Source organism: Camelus ferus, chromosome 2, assembly GCF_009834535.1.
Source record: "Camelus ferus isolate YT-003-E chromosome 2, BCGSAC_Cfer_1.0, whole genome shotgun sequence".
Lineage (NCBI taxonomy): Eukaryota > Metazoa > Chordata > Mammalia > Artiodactyla > Camelidae > Camelus > Camelus ferus.
In genome coordinates this window covers 82043479-82065796 of record NC_045697.1, presented here as the reverse complement: position 1 = coordinate 82065796, position 22318 = coordinate 82043479, and positions in this window count along the sequence as shown.

The following is a 22318-nucleotide window of genomic DNA, read 5'->3' as shown; positions in this document are numbered from 1 at the left end:
TCAATTAATGATCTATTTTACGGAGTAGGGACAAGTAAGGGGTTAATTAAATCTAGTCTAATGGTGTTAGACTACTTTAATTTGAATAGTTGAGTTAGTTCAGAATTTTGGAGACCGATTATATATTGGAGAAGGCAATCTTCCAGGTTTCTGCCACTACTCCCTTTCCCTTTTAATCTCCAGACTGACTTATATAACCTTACAGAGCAAGAGAAGACTGACCCTACAAATTGCACAAGACCTCTAAACCTTCTCTCATACTTTTGGAGGAGACAGCAGATCAGTCAGTCTGTTCCATGAGCTGACAACCGCTGAAGTGTATCTGATGTTCTGTGCTTCTTTGGGTAGCTGGTTTGTAACAACAGAGTGCTTTATTGGCTATGGTCACCCTTAAGGACAGCTGTGTCTGGTGCTGGGGTCATCTAAGGGTGACAGAGCAACCTCTGTGGGCACTTGCATCCCAGAGAAGCAAAGTGCCCATAGGCCTTAGACTTCAGAAGATAGATTTTCCTTCTCAACCAAGATCCTGTTACCAGTAATTAATTTCCCTTGTATGAACCTTTCTAGAATAATTTCAAATGGGATTAAGCCCATCTTCAGGGCAAATCCCACATTACTACATTCTTGTGTAATTTCTGGGACTAGTGGGAGTTAAATTCTATCAGAATGCAGTATAATATATTGCTATCAGTATATCCTGGGCTAGTCATTCTTAAATAACCCTATGTACAGGGCAAAAATATTCAAGAATGTTTCTTTTTTTTTTTTTTTAACCTCCAGCACAAAGTTTTTTTCTTGCTTTTATTATTTGCTTTAGTTCCAAGTTTCAAATTTGTGATTCATATAAAACTATTTCAACAATGCATTCAAAGGCTCAAGAATAAGCAATCCATTAATTATACATTACTCAGAGAGCTGAAAGCTATATGCCAGATTTACATAGATTAGGAGGAACATACTGCTTTATTTACTTCATTTCCCAAGGCGGGAGCATGTGTTTCTTTGGGATCTGAAGTTTTAAGTAAGCTTGGAAATAACTTTTTAACAGAAGCTAAAGAATTTTTTTTATTACATGTTATGCCAAGGACCTAAGGAAATAACTTTGACCCTGGTCAGAACATAAAGTGCATATGCAGTTGGCGGAAATCCTCAGAGGCAGCAGTGTGATTGTATACGAGTGAGGTTCAACAGGGTCTAACAGTGTTATGCTCGGGATTGGTCTCACACATCCTATGAAAGATTACATCAGAGTCCAAATCACTGAATGTCAAAGCAAACAGTGGCTACAATACATGCACTGAATTCATAATACCACTTTACAGGGGGAAAATATGCTACATATTTGCATGATAGAAAAACTAGTACTTTCTCCCAGGAGTGGCAGAACAATGGTTTAGAGAAACCCAAATGACTAATTCCTCATAGGAATGATGCATAGTTAATGCCGATTTATAATCCAAGTTGTTTATTAAATAATGGTTGACTTAATCACACCTAAGGGGGATTCTGGAAGTTATAAATACAATAAGGAAAATAAATAATTTTGACAGTTTATCAAAAATGAGAGCAATTAATGAAACCCTATCTGAGATAGAAATGGTATTCATGTGAGAAAAGAAATTCTATCGACTGGTGATAACCAGTTTCTCTAATTCTTTACAGATATCTCTAAAATGCAATCTCTCTTTTAGTTTTGTAGCTGCAACTTAATAATTAATTTTCAGCATGTCAAAATTGATCATCAAAGGAATCACTGCAATATTTTAGCTACATATCCCAAATTATTGTTCTAAACCTAGAGAATATGTGAAAATCTTATACTTCTTCTAGTGAGGAATTTGTGTCCAATTTTTATAGCTAGGAAAAAACATACTGAGAATGAAGGACTTGTCATATTCCTCACATTACCACAGTCAACAATTCTAACACTGCATATCACCTTTTACCCATTCTCAGCCATTCACGATGAGAAGAACTATATATTGCTTGGATCTGAGGTATCCTAAAAGAAGAACGAATCTGAAAAATTCTTCAGAGTCTTCTGAGAGAAACTGCAAAGAGTAGTATAATTATAAGAAGTGTGTTGGGATGGAGGAGTACTTAATTTTTTACCAGAATGAAAATATAACAGGATCAGTATTTGTTAATATATAAGCATTCTCAGCCCTCTTCACTAGGTTTGTTTGCTAATGTGTCTTATCCTTCAAAATCAGAAGAAAAGGAGTATAAAAAATAGGAATATAAAGACAATATTTTTCAGATATTCTCTGTCGTTGAAATCCAGATAATGGACTAAGTGGAAGAGAAAAACAAAAAATCAGGGATAGTAAATTGAGTAGAATGAAAGTATAGGTAAAGTAAAGAGACTAAAGAGAGTAAGGGAAAATTCCTGACTTATAAACAGCTGAAGATGCTGGTGGGAAGATACTTTCAACAAGGCTCTCTACATATACTATTCATTGATACATAAACACATTGAGTGATGATGGAAGATTACTGGCCAAATTAAAGAGCTAGAGAAAAGTTCCTCCTGTATTTAAACATTTCCAGTTAATTATGTAAATGTGCTAAACTGGAAAAGTTCCAAAGTGATTTGCCTTAATATTAGGAATATAAATTATAGTCCACATCTTATTGGCCCATTTTTTGTCAGATCTATACTGTAACAGTATGGTGGCTATATAATAATTTGTCCAAAATAGTCCATTTTAAAGACCCTTGGACTTGAAACTTGAAAAGTTTACCAATGCCTTAATTGGAATATAAACAATTTCAAGATTATACAGGCTAAAAGTTTATCATGGGTAATTTTCATTTTTCTAACTTCATTTCTGTATAAGAGTTATAAATCCTCTTGTTAGTTAGAAGACAGTTTGATTTTACCTATCTCATTTGCAATGGGTCCATAATAATAAATTGCTGACCACAACGGATCAATTTCTAAAAAATAAATACAAATGAGAACATTTTTTCTGGTACAATTTATATGTTAAAATTCTTTTCCAATGACTTTTGACTAATGAACTTGTTTTCAAGGTGTCCAAATTTGTCAATCTTTGCAAATATTGGTATGCATGGTACTCAGAATTTACATGGTTACATTATTACTCAGTATGTATATAACAACTTCACCTCCAAACTGAGGCAGACCTTAATGGTGCTGGTTCAATTGGTTAAATATGATAAAATTTCAAAAGCAAGGTAATGTGGAAGAAAAAAGAAAACATGTATATAGCCACAAATCCAAGCTAACAGAAAAACATCCAAATCAAGATGAAAATTAATTGGAGATTGCTGCAAGATTACAGAGTAGGAAGTCTCTGAGCTCACCTATCTTCATGGGCAGACCAAAATTACAGTTATTTTCACAGCAACTATTGATGAGAAAGACTGGAATCTCCCTAAACAGATCTTCTATAATTAAAGATAAAAAGAAGAAACCACAGTGAGACAGGTAGGAGGAGAGGAGTTGCAGTATAGTCAAGACCCACACCACTGGTGGGTGATCCACAAATGGGAGAATAATTAGTTGAAAAGGTTTTCCCTAAGGAGCAAAGAGTCTGAGCCCTGCATCAGGCTCCCCAGCTCAGGGGTTCTGCGAGGGGAAGATGAGCCCCCAGAATGTTTTGCTTTGAAGATCAGCAGGGCTTTCTTTCAGGAATCCCAGAGGTCTGTGAGAAATAGAGACTCCACCTTTAAAAGGTGCACACAAAATTTTACATGCTATGGGACCCAAAGAAGAAGCAGTAATTTGAAAGGAGCCTATGTCAGACCCACCTGCTTATCTTGGATAGTCCCCTGGAGAGGTAAGAGAAAACAGGAGCTTACCCTGGGGACATAGACACTGGAGGCAGCCATTTTCAGGAGTTTGATCTACCACTTGGACACTGGTGCTGGCAAGAATCAACCTGGAATCCTCCTTCTAGCTTATTAGTCCTACGATCCAACCTAACTGCCGCCCACAAGCCTGTAGGCACCAATATGAGGACACCTAAGGCCAAGCAACTAGCTGGGCAGAGACACAATCCCACTCACTAGCAGCAAAAACAAACAATCCAGTAGGAAAACAAAATGGGCAAAAGACCTGAAAAGACACTTTTCCAATGAAGGCATGCAGATGGCCAACAGGCACATGAAAAGATGCTCAACACCACTAATCATCAAAACCAAAATAAGTTAGCACCTCACATCTGTCAGAATGGATAGCATCAAAAATAACAAATGTTAGCAAAGATAGGTAGAAAAGGAAACCTTTATACACTGTTGGTGGGAATGTAAATTGGTACAGCCACTATGGAAAACATTATCGAGGCTTCTCAAAAAACTAAAAATAGAACTACCATATGACCCAGTAATTCCACTCCTGGGTATATATCCAAATAAAACAAAAATACTAATTCAAAAAGACATATGGACCCCCATGTTTAAAGAAGCATTATACACAATGGCCAAGAAATGGTTGCAGTCAAAGTGTCCATCAGCAGATGAAAAGATATAGAAGATATGGTATATATTTACAATGGAATACTACTCAGCCATAACAAAGAATGAAATATTGCAATTTGCAACAACATGGATGAACATGGATGGTATTAAGCTTAGGGAAATTAGTCAAACAGAGAATGACAAATACTCTATGTTATCACTGACATGTGGAATCTGAAAAATAAAACAAACGAATAAATAGAACAGAACAGAAACAGACTAACAGATATAGAGAACAAACAAAGGGTTACAAGTAGGGAGAGGAAAGGGGTGAGGGGATAGAGGTAAGGGATCAAGAGGTAGAAACTACTATGTATAAAGTAGATAAGCTACAAGGATATATTGTATAGCAGAAGGAATATAGCCAATATTTTATAACTTTAAATGAAGTATAATCTATACAAAATTTGAATCACTATTTTGTACACCTGAAACTAATACAATTTTGTAAATCAACCATACTTCAAAAAATAAAACATATTTAAAAAGACTAAAATTGATTTAACATAAATGTTTTACTTAAAATATGTCCAAACCTAGAAACATATTTACCACTCCACACATGTCCTACAGAAATGTAAAGATAAAAAAATAATAACTTAATAACATAAAGTAATGCAAATTGTATTACTTCCATGTAGTCTAGGCAAGCCTATAGTTACTGAATTGATATAGCTGAGGCACAACTAGTATTAATGATACTATTTTTGAGGGTTGGCCATGTACATGTAAATTTAGATAAATAACGTTAGTGTTCTGGATTATTTTTGCCTCTGTAACTAACTTGTAAACATTTTCTTATATTTTCCTATAAGTATTATATTAAATAATATGGAGTATTATTATTATTAAATAATTATTAAATAATTTAATAATCTGTAATTATTATTTATTTAAATTTAAAATTATTAAATGCTTTAGTAATATTAGTAAATAATGTAATCTATATTATTAAATAATTTATATATAATTAAATGGTAATGCCATTTATTATTAAATTATTATTAAATAATATTATTAGATATTATATTTATATTACTAAATAACTTAATAATGATTACATAATTTAATAATCCATAGTTAAATGGGGATGCCAACAGCTTATTTTTTTCTGCATGAAAGAAACAAGATTATAATTTATGGGCTGTTAATATTTTAAAAATTCTAAGAATGATGTAAACATCAGTTGATAGAGGAGATAGTCTATTCAGGAATAATATTAGTATATATTAAAATCAAATTGTCTTCTCACTGTGAAATGAGACTCATCAGATTTAATATCATTATGCATAATAAGAGAAAACAAGTTTATATATTTTATTATTCTACTTAGTTTAACTAAAATAGTAAAAGGTATTATGGTACATAATATTTATGTACCATATATTTTATATTTTTATAAAATATATTTATATTTTCTAGTTAAGTATTACAAATTGATGCTAATACATTACAAAATGTATTTTTCCATTAAGTTTTCCAAATTCATATGAACAAAACACAACCCCAAGGCTGGTTCTGTTTCTTCTGTGACTACTGTTCAGAATTCTTCCACATCTGTGTTTCATGTAAGTGTTCATATTCCTAAACCACTACTTTCAAGCTTCTTCTCATGCTCGTTCACACTCTTCTTGGGTGAAATAATCCATAATTATGGCTTTCACCTAAAATCTATATGGTTGGGCCAAACCACTTCCTAGAGCGCCAGATACATTTTATTTTTCCTTGTTAACTATTGGAAAGCTCATTATCCACCTTCTCAAATCTGAAGTTTTCATCTTCCCCTCCAAAACTGCCCAGCAATCTGTGTTCCCTGTTGCTGTGAGTAGCAACATAGCTTATAAACAGTTTTATCAATGATTTTAAGAATGGACCACAAAATTTCCTTTTCTAAAATCCCCTTCTTTGTTCTGAACATGTTGTTAACTTTATTAAGGTGTTTAACTTCCTCACCTGGACCATGTGCTATAGGTGAAGTTGGCCTAGCTCCAGTTCCTGGAGGGCGGGTCCTGATTGATTTAAATCATAGTGGTGCAAGTCAACCAACCATGGGTTGAGTCTGTTCTGGGAATATGAAGCCTACTAGTAAATGAGGCATGAGGAAAACTCTTGAGTTCTATAACATAAGGATAAACTTATCTAACAGAGTTGACTGGAAAGTAATAATAAAAACAATCTGGGCATTTGATGACATTACTAAGACACTGAATTAACTAACAAGAGGACTACCATGCATTGGGACTTACTGCATGCATTGTAAACTTGAGTCTTATTTTTTAGGTCATTATGAGGAATGTATTTGTTAATCTTAAATGAATGAAAGCACCATGATATAAATGGTCATGGCAGAAAAGTGGGAGTTATTCTCCACACCAACTTAAAAGCATTCTTCCACTGCTTTCAAAGTTACATTTTATGTATCATTTGAATGAGCTATTTCCTCTTGGCTAAAATCTGTGCTACCTTTGTTACGTTTTTAAGAGAAATTTCCTGGTATTATTGAAACAGCCTCTGAAATCCATGGACCTAATCCACTATTATAGCCTACATCCTTTTCCAAAAAAATTTTTTTCAGGTTACTTAATATGATGAACTTCTTGAGACTATTATTCAACATTAAAAAAAATATTACTAATGCTTAGTATAGTCCTGGAAATTAATAGATATCTAGTTTCTTGAATGAACAAATGATTATGCAACAACATATGTTAAACTCTACGAAGAAAGATTGGCTTCCAACCCTTGGCTTTAATGGTAATGAGTACTGAGTATAACTCTTCTATTTTGCAAATATTTTGTAACAGCTTAAGAAAAATGTTTTAATATTTGTGTCTTGTTTATATCCAATAGTACTCTAAATCCTTAAATAAACCTAGTATAGTATAAAGCAAGATGAATTTTCCATAAAGATCCTATATTTAATTTATGGTTCTTCTGCTAATTATATATACAATGTTCAACTATATACTTGAACAGTATAAACTCAGTCTCCATATATGTATAATAATAATAATTATACCAAATATTACATTACATGAAAATAAAATGAGAATTATATTGAACTTCTTTGAAAATGCTAAAACTGTTGTTATTAAAAGTAAAAATTCTGTAATAGAAAAAAAAATCAATGTAAATTTCCAGAAACTGCTGTGCCAATCAATGATATAATGTCTTGAGGTAATCTCAATCATTTGAGGTACGTATAAAGAAAAGTAAGAAAATGAGGACTTGTAATGATCAGACCCAATAACTTTTAAAAGCCCTCTCTCACAATTCTGTGGACTGCCTCCTCTTCTGCCCCAGCACAAATGAAGTATTTGATTTTATAAAGTGCTAAACTATAAAGAGGTTGTTTGGTGATTTTCAGAGTTGTATTATAATGAAATCAGACCAATTTCTATCATCTTTCTCCTGGGAAGTCATGAATCAATAATAAACCCACTTCTACAGAAAAATAACAAATCATTGTTTAAAGGTTAGTTCTTCAGATGCCCATGAATCATATATGAGGCATCATCATAAAAGCAGTAAAGCTGATAGCATTGAACACATCTTGATTAAATTATTACATAATATAGTTGAAGATACATATGGGCTTTGTCAGGTATATTCTGGAGACTTAACTCAGGGAATGGAAAAACAAGCCTTTTCAGATTGAGATTCATTACAAATTGTGCATCACACTTCATCAAGCTCCTACTGAAGAGAATTTGAAAGTTGTACAGCCAAACTAGAGGCAGGACTACTTCAGAATTGATTATAGCAAGTTGGAAAAGTAGTGAATAACTTGTTTATATAACATTTAAAATACATGTGTTAAAAAGAAATTTGAAGGTAGAGAATGTACTAGAATTGATAAAATATAGAAAAAAGACAAAAAAGTATCATCTATGAAGTCTTTGCCTTTCCATATGACCATCATATCAAGCCTTATATGCGCTGGTATGAATGAATACAGAGAGATTCTGTCTGGAAATCAATTAAGGACTTAGTAGCATTGCCTATCTAATAGTGGAATAAACTTAAAATTTTGTTGATGAGACCTTGCTGAGCCAATGGACAATAAAAAGCTTCCCCCCAGCTTTTAAAAGTACTGCAAATCATATCGCTCCAGAAATAGCTGAGAATTCATATTAAAGATGAGTACTCTATTCATCTCTGTTTTTAAAGCAGGAAGCATGCATGTGCCATCGACTTGAGCTTATATTGCATGGGTAAGGTAAAATGTCTCTAGTTCATCCTTGGAAAAAAATTATTTCATTAAATATTTGAACTTTTTCAGCTTTCTATTTCTTTGATGAAAATATTCACATTCTTAGTTCCTATATATGCATTTACAATCAATTGTATAGAAGTAGAAGAGAACAAAACAGATACAAATACCCTTTTGAACAGTGTGCCAGATTAATATAGAATTCTATTTGTAGTTTTGTTTGTTTATTTGCTTGCTTTTTGTTTTAACAAATTATCTATTATACAGACTAAGAACTAGGGTCTATTTTAATTGTAGCATTGTAATTCTGGCTAAAGATTGGGTTGGTTTATCTAAATTTCATATCAATCCCATTGGTCATTTACCTATCTCTCAAAGATTTTAACAATAACAATAAGTCATAAACTTGAAGTAAAAAAAATGTACTTCTTTAAACCATTTGTAAGCACTAACAAATATTCTTTTTGCAACATGTTAACTGAATCTTATTTTGAAAAATATACTCCTCAAGCATAATAGCTTTTCTGGGATATTATTCTTCATTGATTTTAAATTGCTAACAATATGCCTTTACATTAGCAAAGTCTGATTCAGTTACCAGTAAGATTCAAAATCTACGGTGTTTTATTCTGCCCATTTAATGTCTGCCAACTAGAAAATTTTACTTTAATCATGATGAATGAACAAGAACTCAACTGTAAATTTTAAATAACTATGTTGTAGTAAATGCAGAATAAAAGGCATGGTTTAGAATAAGGTTGAGAGCAAACATTGATGGATAAGATTACTAAATTCACTTATGTAAGATAGAAATAATCTGTCAAAATTACACAAACTATGTTGAATCTGTGAGAGGAAAACCAGTTAGTTGTCAAGCTGAGTAACAGATATACACCCGTTTTAGAATAAATTTCATTGTTCATTTACAAAACATTTCATCAGTGATATTTGATTTCTTGCCTGTACTGATGCTTAAAACAAAAAGATATCTAGATAATCAACATTCCTACTCAAAACATATAAACATGACAATATTCTAGATTTTGATCATTTAAAAAAATGTACACATTGCCATTATTTTCAAAACTGCAAGTCAAAATATTTCTAAAGTAATGAAATAAAGATATTTCTATGATATTCTACTTTCTGAAATTAGCCGAACATAACAAAAATAACATAACTAAGCTCTGACGTGCACACGTGTTCTGAAACAAATAAGGTAAGATCTCTGAAGGACACATTTCTAGAGATCTCGTCTCTCATGCAAAATTCTTTGAAGCCATAAAGTACAACCACTGATTTATTACATGAAGTAGCATGGGAAATTGTTCTTCTAAGTCATCTCAGAAGTAAACTACACATTGAAGTGTAAGAATAGTGCCATATCAACATAACAAACCAGGCAAGCACACCATGTTCACAGGGATAGGAAAGCAGGACTACTCTAGACGTCTCTTCAACTACTAGAATGGCTCGAGGTGAAAAGTGATGAAAAACCAAACCAAAACAAACCAAACCAACCTTATCCAACTAGCATGAAGAAAGTGTTTAAAACAAAAGGTTTTACTAAATTGAATAGTTATTGCCTGAGAACAATACGAATACCATAATGAGTTCAATAACTCAGGATTGCATAATTACCTCTAACGACATTTAGGTGGGTTAATCACAAGCAAAAATCCCTTAATTATTAGTTCAACATCCAAAGTCAAACATAGGGAGTTTTATGACCATCAGAGGGCTTAGATGGCTGAATAAAACACTCATTCTGTGATCCTTCTGATACCTGATTTGAAACATGAAGTGACTTGATGGATAACATGAGATTGCATATGTGAGACTGACTCACTTATGGAAGAGTACAGATCCAAGAACTTACTATGTGGGAGGATCTGGGTTACTCAGTGTTCTCAACTCTCCAGCTTCCATGTACACTGAGGCCACTTTGCCAGAAGAGGCAGTGATGCTTCCCTTGAATGAAGAAGCTCATCTCTTTAATAACTAAGAATTCCCTCACCTAAGGAAGCTTCCTTGTAGTGGAAGGCTGATTCTCCCCATGCCCCTCTTCCCCATTGCCTCTATGTCTACCATTAGAATCAGATATCAGCCTGTCTCTGGGAGATGTATAAACACAAGGAAGGTTAAAAATACAAACATTAGAAAATCACTGTGTGTAAATAAATTCTGAGGATGCTAGAAATAAAAGAGAGAGAATATTATATTTTTACATTGGAGTAAATTTTAAGAAATGAATGTCTTTGCCCATAATCTGAATTCAGTAGATCACTTGGAACACAAGAATGTGGTTTGAATTATTCATTCTTTACTTGATAGCTAAGTGGAACATAGCCTTAAAGAAGATAGATTAGAGAAATAATTAATTAGAGGAAACAAAAGATTTGGGGATATAGCCACCTGTACCCAAACTATGCTTCTGTGCTTGAGGAGAGAGCTCAGAAGATACTAAAATCATCAAATTCTTGAAGAACATATTACTAAGGGGAACAATATTTGCATACACACATATATACATATATGTGTACATATCTATTTATTTATACACACACATACACACACATATATCTTTCTTGGTTATTTTCTATGGGTTCGTGATGCTGCTGGGAGATTGTGTTATTAAAATCTTCTCCCAGACTTTAGTAGAAAGATACAACCTGGGGCAACTGAGACCACATACTTGTACTTTAGTGCCAGACAGTGGATTCCAAAAGAGGTAGAACTGTTTATTCAGAAGGATTATATCAGAAGGAATCATTAATGTTGCTTAATTGTGTACAGGGTCTCTGGATTGAAACAAATGGTCAGCTCACTTGTTCTTCTTATAAATGGTATACCTGACATTATTTCATCCATGTGAATGGTAGCCTAATCTAGGAATCAAAGATTAGAATTATGGACTCTTTCATAGTTTCCAGAATTAAACAAGTGCAGATATTTCAGGATCTGTTTAAAGAAGTAAATGTTTGGTGTATTATTGGAAAGCGTATCTTCCAATAAACTTGCAAGCATATTCTAAGTTTTCTTTTACATTCCAGATTTATATGAATCAACAGTGAAAAACTATACAAAGAGTTCACAAGTTGGGCACTCATCTAGAAAGAATTATGCTTTCAAACACATAATACAATAATAAGCTTAGTTCCAGAGTTTCTCCCTGATTCTCCTGGGCTATGCAGTCCAAATTTCATCTTGGAAAGAATGACCTACCTGCTTTATAGGAGTGTCAGAAAGCTGTCAAGGTTGAAGTGAATACAATGTATTTCTACCTTATTTTGTGATCCACTGATAGAGTCACTAAACAGAGTTAAAATATTGCGCTATTTTTATGCAAAGCAAAATGGAAGTCAAGCACAAGGCTTTGGAAAAGAGAAACAATGTTGGCAAAAATAGCTCTTTCATCAGAAGGTGAACCATCTTCCTCCTTACACTCAGAAAAAAAGAGTAGAGCACATCTATCTTGAGGACTGTATCCAAGTAGAATATAAATAGGAAGTTCTCATGTCAATAAAGAAATAGAGTACAGCCAATGCTGGTCTTAACTGTGTTGCTTATGGTAAACTGAGGGTGGTAAACTCTTAGTGAGTATAAAACAGTTATTTGATCCTGCCAAAATTTTTGCATGGAACTACTAGAGTAGATTACAACTGAATAGAATAAATTGAAATAGAATCACTGTGGTACAAATAATATTTTAAATATTCGTTGGGCTATTAGAAATGCACTATATTAGTTATAATTATAAAAAGTTGAGATTGTTCCTATAGGCTATGAAAATAATTCCTATCATATTTCACAAAAATAATTTTGAATTCTTGAATTTAAAGTATTACACTGCACATGTTAGTTTGATTCCAGAGCTAAATAGTGACAACTAATCGATGAAAAATAAATGAACATTAATATTATAAGACTCCTTCAACACTTTGTTTATAGCACCATTAAAACAAGCTAGATATTGCATTTAAAGAATCAATATGGTGATATGGAAATTATGAGGCTAATACTTTAAATTTTTAGTGTGATGAATAGTTGTTAAATATTTATTCCTTGATGATTTACTTCCTTGATTAGTTTGCAAAAGTTATTCCACTTTAAAAAAAAATGAGCAATCTGGACATATCGATTTCCTTTACATTGGACTATACAGACATTCTCTAAGGTTGGACAAAGAAAAAAAGGAAAAAAGGTCATCCAGGAAAAAAAAAAGAAGGAAGATGAATTTTAGTTTATTCTGTGTTATGAATTTTGAAGCAGTACAGGATAAAAGAATGAAGGGGGAAAATGCTGGTGGCCTTTGTTTTAAATGTTCAGTTACTTGACATTTAACATCTTACACCATGCTCTTTGGTTTAGTTATAGAATTGTAAATACGTAACTTTCTTCTGTGCCTTGGCTAACTTTCAAATTTCTTCCATTATCTTCTACATTAAAATATACAATGTTTGCTATCTTTAAAGTATTTACAATTATAGAAAGAGATTTAAAGAAGATACTTTTTGTAGACTATTATCTATTATATTCAGAAATACTATTTATAGAAATATCCCTGAAGGTCATGAAATCTTATTGGCTTTTTTGTGATCCTTTTGGATACAGACTACAGAAATTGCTCTGGTTTCTCCTATAATCCTCAGTGTTCAATGTCACCTCATTTTTTCCTTTTATTCACATGTAAAAGAGAAAAATAAGTTATATAAGTCTAATATGCCCAAGTCATTCTATTTGCAAGAATAAATACAATTTTTATTTAATTATACAAAAGAAAGAGGATAACAATGAACAGATGAGTCTTTGAGAAGTTCTGAGAAATCTGTGCAGAAGCCCTGAGAAGAGAACATAGGGTGACCTTAAATATACCTTAGTCTTCACTGAAGACTCCTTTGCCTCCAGTCCCTGAGGTACAACAGAAACATTCTGGGATTTTTAACAAATAAATTGAAATCCTAGTTTGGGAAAGGTTCAAACTGATTTGGAAAAGAAGAAAAACTATTTGAAATTTCTTATTCAAGTGAACCTACTAGCTGAAAACTTGGATGGCACACACACACAAAATAATGGTATAATCTTTTATAATGGTAAAAAAGACTTGATGCCTCTTAAGTTCTTAAAAAATAATCTCAAGATATTTAAGAAAATTGGTTCCCATTTTTAAAACCATAATATTCCAAATAAATCTTCAGCCTAATAATGTACTGTTTATTTTCTTCTTAGTCAGAATTTTTTTCCTGAATATTTACCTATATAACAATTATTTTACATTTCTAATTTTTATTTCCATATTTCAACATTCTAGCTTAAATACATTAATATATTGACACTTCAACAGTTCAAAGCAATTCTGATGCTAACTAGTTAGTGTAGAACCCACAAGTCAAGGGCATGATCCCCAAAAAGACTGCTCTCAGTTCAGATGTCAGCTGCAAATTTGAGAGTCCCCAGGCCACCTGCTCTTCTAAGCAACTGGCTACAAAAGCAGGAAGATTCCATTCCCTTATTTTCAACAAGTCACTGGAAAGACATACAACTTAGGAAAGCACTGTACTAATTATTACAATTGTATTATAAAGGATACACAACAGGAGCAAGCAAATGAAGAAACAAATAGGGCACAATTTGGAAGAGTTGCAAGCTAGCTGCTTCTGTACCCTCTCCCCATGTTATAGGGACACATTCTAAATCTGAGATCTTGAGGGCAAGCTGAATTTGTGTACAGCCTTTCTGTTTCGGGAAATGATAAACCACTAGTTCTGTGGTTTTAGTATAACTACTCCTGACAGGGTAAGAGCTCTATTCCTTAGATGATAATTTTCAGGTAAACCAGAGAAGACTCCTTCTTAATTTACTCTACAATCCTATCTGCTGCCACACTTAACACCACAGAAGTTTATTTCTCAAGTCAAATCAGCACCTTAGAGGTACACTGCTCCATGAAACCACTCAGCAAATCATGTTGATAAAAGCCTTGACCTCTTCAACGTGTGGCTTTCACTGTAGCTCTGGGTATTGACATCCAACTGGCAAATGTGTTTAAGAGGTAGAGTGAAAGATTATGAGCCAGATTTAGAAGTGTTGTATATTACATATGCCAACTTTTCATTAGTCAGGAACAAGGAATGGTTTTGGTAAAGAGGAAGTTAGTCTCTGTGAATTAGTTATCTAACTCTACATAACTTATTTCCCCTAAATTTGGTAGCTTAAAAACATAAATATTTATTATCTCATATTTTCTATGGGTCAGGAATCCGGGACCAGCTTATCTGGGTTCTCTAGTTCAAGGTCTTTCACGAGGCTTCAGTTAACTTGTCAGCCAAGACTTCAGTCATCTCGAGACTCCTATGGGGAGATCCATTTTCAGCTCATGATATTTGTCTCTGAATATATTCACATGGACCTCCCCAAAAGGCTGTTTCAAGACAAAGCACCTGACTTTCTCAAGTAAATAAAAGCAATTTAAGAGACAGCTATAGAAATTAGGAGGAAGCCATAGTCTTCCTGTACTTTAATCTCAGAGGTAAAAATCCCATCATTTCTGCCACAGTGTATTCATTAGAAGCATGTTAATATGTCTAGCCCGTACTCAACAAGAGGGAATTACACATGCTCTGAAATATATGAGTTTCCCATAAGTATTTCTTGAGCTTCTACTATGTATATATCAGTGCGCTAGTTAAGGAAGAGGGTGTGAATAAACAAGAAGAGAAGGAGGAGGAAGGTGGGGGAGGAGAAGAAGGAGAAGGAGAAATTATAAAACAGCATGAATAATAGAGAATGAGAATTAAGTTCTTATTAGATGAAAAATGTTGGGTTTTTTTTAAGGTTTCATAATTTCCAGAAGCCAATTTTAATCTTAGAGGTGTCTACCACACTTTATCACAATAAATGTAAGAGACACATTATAAGAATTCCAACCATTCCATATTGATTATAAAGGAGCCATCCACATAAAGTATGTCACACAACATAATTTCCTAACCTTAATGACAGAAATAGGTAAATATATATGACAAGTTGAAAAGAGTGAGAAACTTTACATATATGAAAATTTATTAGGTAAAAACTGTTCTAAAAAGATAATGTAAATGAAAATTGTATTATTGTAATTCTATATAAAACTCACTTAAAGTTCACTTTATTGTGAATAAGCGTAAGGTCAGACTAAATCTTAAATGAGAACTTTGCTTCAAAATTCAATGTTGTGGGGAGGGTATAGCTCAGTGGAAGAGTGCAAACTTAGCATGCACGAGGTTCTGGGGTCAATCCTCAGCACCTAAGTTAAAAAATAAATAAACAAATAAACCTAAATAACCCTCACCCCCGGGCAAGGAAAAAAACAAACAAACAAACAAACTCAATGGTAAGCTGACCAAACCTCTGTGTTTAGTTCACAGGGCTGTAAATGAATCTCACTGATAATGAAGATCAATATATTTTACCCAGAATCCCAATATACAAAATTTTTCATGTAACTGCTTTGCTTTATATTTTTCCTTAATTAATAATCAGTATATATCTAAAAGGAGACATGCTTTTAGTGACATTATTTGTACCTTCTAAGAGGGATCGCAACTATATTTGTTTCAAAACTCAAAAATGTATAAACACATAGGCGTTCATTAATAGAAAAATAAAAGATGAAATCCATGAGTTGTCAGGCAACATTCTGTGTAGACAAAGAGTTTCTCTAAATAGTATGATTTATGAGATACAGGAAAAGCTTTCCCCAAAAGTACAAACTTTATCAACCAATTACAATGTAGGCAAATTCTAATCCAAGTTACACATGCATTTCTAAATTTCCTTTTAAAAAGCAAAGATGCTATGTAAGCACAATTTCACAGAACTTTTTAAGTTATTCTACCTGTAGTTAAAGGCAAGCTGGTAAAATGTTTAAAAATCAGCTATTCAGGAAACAATAATAACTCCAAATTCTGAATTGTAACATTTGTTAACTTCTGTAGTATAAATATCCTCACCATGATTGAGTCGAAGATATTAACATGACCTCAGTGAATGCATAGTTGAGAAAAAATGTGAAGCAGCACACCATTACATAGCAGTTCCACCCCAAAACTATATGTATAGATCCTCAAGAATATAGATGATAGTAAAATGTAGTAAAATAATTGTGAAGTGATGAATTTTGGGTATTTATTGTGCTTTTGATATAGTTAATTTAATTGTAACTTTATAATTTTTAACAATGGCTAACTCCAATAATCATCCTTCAAAATTCCTAAAAATTTAGCAATCCACTTATTTTAGCAAGTATAGGCCAACTCTAGCTCACTACTGACTATAGTACATTTTGAGATGTTCATTTATAATAGGGGATAGAGGAGAACTTAAGGGGACAATGACACCAGGTCTGTGAAATCAGGAGAATGGAGCAAAAAGGGGGATTATTCTAGTGACAATATTAAGGTAAGCAGAAATGAGTTGTCTGTTTAAAATATTTCACAGAATTGCCTAATGTGGCATCTTGGATGGGCACTTTTTGTAGTGGTAATCTAAATAAACCACTCTTCTATAAACTTGATTTTAGTATTTTAATCTGATGGAAGGAGTTTTCACATATTGAGGTATGGGGAATTTATTATGGCTTCTACATGATTTAACTTGAACTTTGGGCTAACTAAACTAAAACAGCCTATTTGTGGCCTTTTAAACATGCTTTGATATCTGCTGTGGTTTCAAGGTCTCCCCTTGTAACTATGCAAACATTTCTGACACCACCCAATCCTTGCTTAACAAGCACATTTACTTCTTGTCATCTCCAGCTTCTAAAAAAACAACTTACATAATTTTGTGGTTTTTGCCTTTATAAGTTACCCAACTTTGTAGTCTGGCAGAACAAAATACAGGTGTGTTTAGAACCTGTCACCCAGGCTATATTCCTCAGTTTAGCTCAAATAAAACTCTTTTCTATTCCTATTATAGATTGTTTATTGATTATTTCTGGAGAAATATGAATAATTCCATGTCAACCATGCATTCGAAAAATCTTTTTTTTTGTGGAATCACATTAATTTTTTTAAACTTTTTTTTTATTGAGTAATAGTCATTTTACAATGTTGTGTCAAATTCCAGTGTAGAGCACAATTTTTCAGTTATACATGAACATACTTATATTCATTGTCATATTCTTTTTCGCCGTGAGCTTCCACAAGATCTTGTATATATTTCCCTGTGCTATACAGTATAATCTTGTTTATCTATTCTACATTTTGAACTCCCAGTCTGTCCCTTCCCAACCCCCGCCCCCTTGGCAACCACAAGTTTGTATTCTATGTCTATGAGTATGTTTCTGTTTTGTATTCATGTTTTTTTTTTTTTTTTAAGATTCCACATATGAGCGATCTCATATGGTATTTTTCTTTCTCTTTCTGGCTTACTTCACTTAGAATGACATTCTCCAGGAACATCCATGTTGCTGCAAATGGCGTTATGTTGTCGGGTTTTATGGCTGAATAGTATTCCATCATATAAATATACCACTTCTTCTTTATTCAGTCATAGGTTGATGGACATTTAGGCTGTTTCCATGTCTTAGCTACTGTAAATAGTGCTGCTATGAATATTGGGGTGCAGGTGTCATTTTGAAGTAGGGTTCCTTCTGGGTATACGCCCAGGAGTGTGATTCCTGGGACCTATGGTAAGTCTGTTCCTAGTCTTTTGAGGAATCCCCATAGTGTTTTCCACAGTGGCTGCACCAAACCGCATTCCCACCAGCAGTGTAGGAGGGTTCCCTTTTCTCCACAGCCTCTCCAGCATTTGTCATTTGTGGACTTTTGAATGATGGCCATTCAGACTGGTGTGAGGTGATACCTCATTGTAGTTTTGATTTGCATTTCTCTGATAATTAGTGATATTGAGCATTTTTTCATGTGTCTATTGATCATTTGTATTTCTTCCTTGGAGAATTGCTTGTTTAGGTCTTCTGCCCACTTTTGGATTGGGTTGTTTGTTTTTTTCTTATTAAGTTGTATGAGCTGCTTATATATTCTGGAGATCAAGCCTTTGTCAGTTTCATCTTTTGCAAAAATATTCTCCCATTCTGTAGGTTGTCGTTTTGTTTTATTTATGGTTTCCTTTGCTGTGCAAAAGCCTGTAAGTTTAATTAGGTCCCATTTGTTTATTCTTGCTTTTATTTCTATTGCTTGGGTAGACTGTCCTAGGAGAATATTTTTGAGATGCATGTGAGATAATGTTTTGCCTATGTTTTCTTCTAGGAGGTTTATTGTATCTTGTCTTATGTTTAAGTCTTTGATCCATTTTGAGTTGATTTTTGTGTATGGTGTAAGGGAGTGTTCTAGCTTCACTGATTTACATGCTGCTGTCCAGTTTTCCCAACACCATTTGCTGAAGAGACTGTCTTTATTCCATTGTATGTTCTTGCCTCCTTTGTCGAAGATTAGTTGACCAAAGTTTGTGGGTTCATTTCTGGATTCTCTATTCTGTTCTATTTTTCTATATGTCTGTTTTTGTACCAATACCATGCTGTCTTGATTACTGTAGCACTATAGCATTGTCTGAAGTCTGGGAGAGTTACTCCTCCAGTCTCTTCCTTTTTCTTCCATAATGCTTTGGCAATTCTAGGTCCTTTGTGGTTCCATATAAATTTGATTATGATTTGTTCTAGTTCTGTGAAATATGTCCTAGGTAATTTGATAGGGATTGTAGATTGCCTTTGGGCAGGGTGACCACTTTAACAATACTGATTCTTCCAATCCAGGAGCATTTGAATTTAAAGGAAAAAGTATAGTTGGTCATATTGCTGAAATTGCCAGCTGCATTTTAGGAAATCTAATTTTCTAGAATTCTCAGAAAGCTCCAGCTTCATACTTGCAAACATTTCTTAAACTACTTTTATTAACCAGGAGCTAGTCTAAATGCTAGGCATGTATCCCTTGTTTAATTCTCACAATAAAACATTACAACACTTTTTAATATCTTCATTTTAAAGATAGGGAAACTGAGTCATAAAGAAGTTAAGTAACTTTTCCAAAGCCATACAAGCAGTAAAGGAAGTAAGTGGACTTTAAACCTAAGTAGTGTGGCTCTTAAAACCTCTTTAGTCTTTAGGCAGAGTGTATTTTAATTTGTTTGTTTTGACTAATATCAAGTAACTCAGCCTTAGATTGGATTTCTTCATCAGCAAAAAGAGGAAAATAAAAAGCTTCCTCATAGGATTTTTGAGATGATTAAATGAAATGATACTCATAAATGTGTCTAGCTATACAGTATAATTGTAGTTGCAGTATTTATTATTAATGGTATTTGGAGCATGAAGTCTGTCTAAAGAAATAATCTGAGATATGAAGAAAGATTTATATATAATGAAATTGAAGACAGTTTTATTATTATAGTAAAAATGAGAAACAGTCTAAATATAATTTAAGAAAATGGTTATAAATAAATTATGGTACATCCAGGGAACATTATGAAGTCAGTAGTATTATCTTTCAAAAATATTTAGTTATTTGGAAATATTTATAATGTAAGAATAAATGAAAGAAATAATGAAAATCACATGGAAGTACTTGTATATAAATGCACTCAAATATATGACTATTAGGAATTGCTCGATGTTACTACTGCTTAGTTCTGGCTCGTGGCATTATGATTTATTTTCCTTTCACCTTTTGTAAAATCCAAATTCTCTACAATAGATATCTATCAATTTTATGTAAATATAAGGCATTAATTTAAAATTTTATGTCTGCAAAAGATTAGAGGAAAAGTGACATTTTATATCCTGATAGAACTTTTAAAAATTTTATCATGATATGCTGTAATGAGAGTATTCATATTATAAAAAATTAGAACTACATTTTAAGTATATATTATTTATAAGTTCTTTTCAAAAGTATGCTCATCAAATTAATAGCAAAATTATTGCACTGCATAAAATTCCCTTTAGTAATTTTCATTAAGTGGACTTCTGGTTTATTTTCTGCCCTAAGCACTACTAGTTTTTTCTTTTTCTGAAAGAAACACTATGAGGCTTAATTATTAATTGTGAAGTATTTGATCTCTCTCAAATGCATGTAAGATATTATTCAAAGAATTGTAATCAGCATGCAAATCCAAATAAAGTATTAACACAAGTAGAATACATTAAATAATTACATCCTGGTCTCTATTACATGACAAAATGGTGAATTCTGGTATTTAGCAGCCCTTCCTCTATCCAAGCCTGTGAACTGCTTCCCCTGTCCCTTAGTGCTAGCTGTGGGCCCAGGAACCCAGATGGCCTCTCATCCACAAGTAGTGCAGAGTGTGCTTCTCCACAGGATGGTGGTGTCAGGGCTCTAAAGGGTGGAGATGAATGCTGCAAGGTTTTTTAAGGCCCAGCCTTAGAAATCAAATTGTATCACTGTACCAAAATGCAGTTAAAGGCCTTCCCAGATTCAAGGAGTCAAGAAATTGACTCAGACTCTTGAGTTGAGAAGTGGCAAAATCACATTGCTAAAGAGCGTGGGAGGAATCTCACGCAGCTGTCTGAGAAAGCATTCTCACCTAGTATCTACATTTCCCCAGCTGTCACCTTAGGCCTACCCAGGGAGAGGGCGGAGCACTACTGTTTCAGAGTGCACTTTGTCATGTCCCTTCATGTTGCCTGTCTCTTCTCTGCACCCACGATTCCCAGGGAGAAGTAAACTCCGGAAGCACAAAATAACATTCTTCATAATCCTTCATAAAGGAAGGATTCAGGCATGATTTTCTCTGCCCATTTTTCCATGAAAAATTTTCAAAAAGTAGGTGGGTATTTTTTATCATGTGGGAGGCAAAGTACATAGGCATGGAAAATGTGAAAGTACAGCAGTGGGCATTTATTAAAAGACATATGTTCAACATTAATAAAATCACTATGAAAGTTAAAAAAGAAACATTAATGTCACTTTCCTTGCTTACAGGAAGGTTACTGTCTGTTTGATAATTCAAACATAACTAATACACATTGAAATTATAAAACAATATATTATATAATAGTTATTTATATAATTATGCATTAATAAGACACAAAATACACATACAATTTGTGGAATGTGTGGTTAGGGTGATCTTAATTACTGAGAATAAAGGTAATTTAGATTTGAGTAGCTTTTGAAGAACAGGAGGTGAATTTTAGAGATAATAGCTGGAGCTAAGTAAGATAGAGAAGGCTATTAAAAATCAAAGTATGTTTAAGTAGATATGTGGGTCTATATTTGGCAATTTTGAACTGACACCTTAATAACAATTAACAAAATAGTCCCACTATGCATCTGGTTGGTTGTTCAATCCAGAAATGTAACAACTGTCCTTCACTGATGTCCTTCAGGCATATATTTAAGAGTAATGGCCAACACTTACTGAAAACTACATCCCCTACTTTTGAAATGATCAGTGTTCTTGTCTAATAATGGAAATAATAATGTATTTGTTGTAAGCATTAAATAAATTATTAAAGGTAAGACCCTTAGAATATGATCTGTCATATAATAATATTGCAATAAATGTTAACTATTGTCACTATTAATATTTATATCATCGTTATTACTCTATACCAAATTTATCCACTCTTCCCCACCTTTACGGTAACTACCTTATTCTAAAATG